The following is a 4,869-nucleotide window of genomic DNA, read 5'->3' as shown; positions in this document are numbered from 1 at the left end:
AATAGAAATATAATAATTCTTGTAAGGAACAGGAATTATTTACTTCCTCCCATGGCAGCCCCAAAATAAAGCAAGAGGTTTTGCTAAAGAAAATGGTCTGTCATTCATTGTCATTCACTCTAAACAGCATAAGTTAGAGTTGCTTTATAGGCAATCCTCCCAGGAATATGCCATATTGTTTCTCAGAAATGAATGTAAGATGTGAACATGACTAGTCTATAAACAACAACATAATCCTGATTATGTTTTACCAACACTACTAATGAAAAGTACAATGAAGGCATAACATATAACTCAATAGTCTTCTCACTGAGGCTTCTGTGCATGATTTAACTTGCAGGCCATGTACTTTAATATATGTGAGGTTCACATAGCTAAAATACGAATCCAATTCTTAAAGGGAAGTGTTTCAAATTTGTTCAAAAATAGAATGAAACATTGGTCTGAACTTAGAGAGCAGACACTTTTTTGAATGTAACAACAATGAAAAACATTTAGGGAAAATATGAATATATTACCTAATATTTTAAATCTTATCCATGAGAAAAATCAAAAATAGAATTTTAAGGCCAAATGTTAGAATAATATTTGAAAACTTTATGATAAATTTTGACTATAATTAATATGTAATGAATTCCTTCAAGTCAGTAAGAAAAATTTTTAAGCCAGAAATTATGCTAAAAATTATCAAGTATTTTAAAAATAAACTAAGTATCCAATAAATATATTACCTCATTAGTCATCTAATAAACTAAAATTTAAATAAAAATAATGTGTTTTTTTGTCAACATGGCAAATATATTTTGAACTATATCAAATGTCTTAGAATTATGCATACTCTTTCATCCAGCAATTTTTCTTTTATAACTTTATCTTAAGGCAGTAACAATGGATAGTCACAAAAGTACATGGCCAAAGTTGTTAATGACAGCATTATTTGTAATAGTCTAAAAATGTAAACCCACAATACAGGACTGAATTAAATCAATTTTGATAAATTCCTATAAGAGAAATAGCAAAATGTAGCACTCAAGATAAACACTCTAGTTTCAAATGAGCTGGATTCAAATATGAATCTTATAATTCTTACCTTTAGAGCCTTGGGGCAATTTATTTATTTTCCTTAAGCTGCAGTATAAATGGAGATTTTAAAAGTGTTTAACATGATGATTGATATGAGCATTAAATGAGATAGTCCAACAGTGCACTAATTATGTAGTGTCTAGAACATAATACCAATGAAAATTAGCCATCAGTATTTTCTTTTATAGAATGTCATGTAGACATTAAAATAATGACTCTGTAGACCATGTAGTAAAATGGGAAAATGTTTATGATATATTGTTAATGGGAAAAAGCAGGGTATAAAATTTTATGTATAATATAATATAAATTGTATAACAAGAGAAACATAATAAAGGTTTTAGAAAGCCAGGAATGTACATCACAATGTTAACAGTGTTATTTCTAGATTACTGGACTCTTTTTTCCTTTGTAAATTTCTACATATTCTACATTCCTCTGTAGTGAACACCTCTTTTGTAGTAAAAATAATTATCATAAATAAAAATGTAATCTGATACATGGCTGAATATGACCAGCCTTCCTCTCCTTGATTATTACAAAATATTATACATCATTTTATTCTTCCAAAGTTCTAGTAGTTATACTTTATCAGCACATTTTTTTCATGTAGGCTATGATTAGAACCAAAATAACACTTTCCCTTTACTGCTTTCCTTGCCTTTTGGCAGATAGAATTACCAGGAAGGCATGTCAAGAATGTATTTTCCTGGCAATAGCAGATTTAATGCCACTGTCCCATTTAGAGTGGTGGTGTAATTTTTTCCCCCTTGGACCCTGAGAGGGTACAATCAAAATGACCCTTTGTTGATTTGCCAATATTCAGAAGAAATTTTTTCCCCTTTGTTAGAAATAAAGTCAACACAGCACCTAATTGCACATTTTTTGTATTAACTATTCTAAGTTGCCTAAACAACAAATATAAAATAATGTTAACAATAATAAAATGATAATATTTTAAGTGCCAAGCACCTAAGAGATGATAAAAATTTATATGAAATAGAACTTAAATAGGTACCAGGCATTGTGTACAAAATATTCACATTGAACTTAAATTGTTCTTAAACTTCAGAGACATTGTCTGTTTCACTATTTTTGGACAGAAGACTTCTATAAAGTTTTGCCTAGGAAACTTGGAGACCTATGTTTTAACTTTGTCACTGGGCTCCTATTATTCAGGGCATCCTTGACAATAGCAGTTAGTCACACTTTTTTCTTCCTTAATAATAAATATCCCTGCATTTGCAGCTCATCCCACTGAAGTCCCTGTCTCCACTGTTCATCCTCTTAGAGCTTGATTCATACTCTATATCACTGGTAGAATCCCCGTTCCTTTCACTGTCTACCTACATTAGTCAGGATTAGGTCTGATTCAATATAACAGAAAACACAACACAAAATAACCTTGGTGATTTTAGGGAAGTGTAACTGACAGAGTCTAGAGGCAGGCAGTTCATGACCAGTAAGAGTTCCATGAGTTCTTTTTTGTTTGTTTGTTTTGTTGTTGTTGTTGTTGAAATGTGGGCATTAAGCTTTCTTACTATTACATGGATGTATATTTTTGTTTTAGAACTTCCATGTGTTCTTCCTATACTGGGAGCCCTGAGGTTGAGCATTCATACTTAGAATTATTAAAGCTTTCTGTTGAAATCACACTGTTATCATGATATAATGTCCTTCTTATGTTGTGACACTTTCTGAACCTTATTCTGCATTTGTCAGGTATTAGTTGGGCCACCCAAGCCCTTTATTGGTGGAATAACTTTTCCCATAGTTTTAGTTACATGCTGAGACTGGCCAGTAAGCCAGGACAAGTGGAATCCCACAGGGTCTTCAAAAACTTCCACAAGGTCCTTCCAACTCATCGTTGTGCCATCTCCGAAGAGTGTCCTTGACTCCAGGACCTGGGATGGCTGGCAGAGCTCTAATCCGCACAGTCCTGTTCCAGGCTGCTTGGCACCTGATGGGTAGGCTGTCTTCCTTTTAGGAGACTTTCCAGAGGTTCCTCATGGCACTTGCTTAATATCTGCATCAGTTGTTTATTGCTGTATAACAAATTATGGCAAGCTTAGCAGCTTAAAACAGCCAACATGTATTATCTCACAGTTCTGTGGGTCAGGAATCCCTGTGCAATTGAGTCAGGTGCTCCTGGCTCAGGATCTCTCACAAGGCTGCAGCCAAAGTGAGGGCTGGGTCTGAGTCACCTGAAGGCGCAGTGGGGAGGACGTGTTTCTGAGATCACTCACAAAGCTGTTGGCCGGCCTCAGGTCCTCGCTGGAACATCAGTTTCGTGCCATGCAGGTCTCTCCATAGAGCGGATCACAACATGGCAACTGGCTTCCCTCAGAGTGAAAGAGTGAGAGAGGGTAGCCCAACACGGAAGCCACTGTCTCTTTGCAACCTAATCCGGAGAGTGACTTCCCTTCAGTCTTGTTATGTTCCATTCATTGGAAGGTCCAGCTCATACTCAAGAGGAGGTGAGTCAAGAAGGAGAAGCAGCCTTGGCTAGGTAGCTCCGTTGGTTAGAGTGTTATTCTGATATGCCAAGGTTGCTGGTTCGATCCCTGGCCAGGGCACATACAAGAATCAACCAATGAATGCAATGGATGCATAATTAAGTGGAACAGAAAATAAATCTCTCTCCTTTCCTCTCTCTGTAAAATCAATAAATAAAAAAATTAAAAATAAACATAAAATAGGGAGAATCATTGAGGACCATTTTAAAAGCTTCCTATCACAAAATCTCCTTCTAGTATACAAAACATGGCCACATATTCTATAAGGGTCTGGAAATGTCATTTTTAGTTGTGTAGTAATAAGCTCAGCTAAAACTCAGAATTCCGTTGCTAAATAAAAGAAGGGAGAATTAATTACGTAGCAACAAATAGTATTCTCACTGACCCTTTGCTCTTCCCTTTTTTCTCCTGTTCTTTCCCTTCTTCTGTTGCAGTCTCCACCCCAAACCCTTTGTTAAACAGAGTCCTCTATATTATTTTTATGCAAGAATATTGGGTAAAACACTCTCTTCTTGACTCATATTTATCAGGATGCTCAGGAATTTACATTTTTATTCATTTTATGCCCAAAACCTTCCTTCTAGATCTAACCTAATGTCAAAACAACAAGCTCTTTCTTTGTAAAATCTCTCAGAGCCATGTCTTTCTTTTCAGTCACACTACAATGACCTTGACAAGGACCCTCAACATATCATATCTGAAGATCTGATAATCCCTTCCTTGTTTACACTATCTCCTTAGATCCCTCCTAAATAATGCTGAGAGACAAATTTTTCTAAAGAGTTGCAGAAAGGCATAAAAAGGAGAGCTTTTGGATTTGATTTTAGGAACTTGGGAACTCGTCTCAGCTTTGTTCCTGTATGTGAACTCACAGAAAAACCCCAAACTCAAAAATTGGACAGATACATGCAAAAAGAATGAAACAAGACCACCAACTTACACCATACACAAAAATAAACTAAAAATGGATAAAGGAGGACTTAAATGTAAGCTGGGAAACCATAAAAATCCTATAAGACTCCATAGGCAGCAAAATAGCAGACATTTGTTGTAGCAATATATTTAACGATACAGCTCCTAAGGCAATGGAAACTAAAGAGAAAATAAACAAATGGGACTACATCAAAATAAAAAGCTTTTGCATACCAAAGGAAATCATCAGCAAAACAACAAGAAAGGCCACTGCATGGGAGACCATATTTGCAAATGATATCACCAATAAGGGTTTAATCTGCAACATTTACAGGGAACTCATACAACTTAACAATAT

The sequence above is a fragment of the Myotis davidii genome, unplaced genomic scaffold, assembly GCF_000327345.1.
Source record: "Myotis davidii unplaced genomic scaffold, ASM32734v1 scaffold523, whole genome shotgun sequence".
Classification (NCBI taxonomy): domain Eukaryota; kingdom Metazoa; phylum Chordata; class Mammalia; order Chiroptera; family Vespertilionidae; genus Myotis; species Myotis davidii.
The sequence above is the reverse complement of the archived record's forward strand: the minus strand, read 5'-3'. Positions refer to the sequence as shown.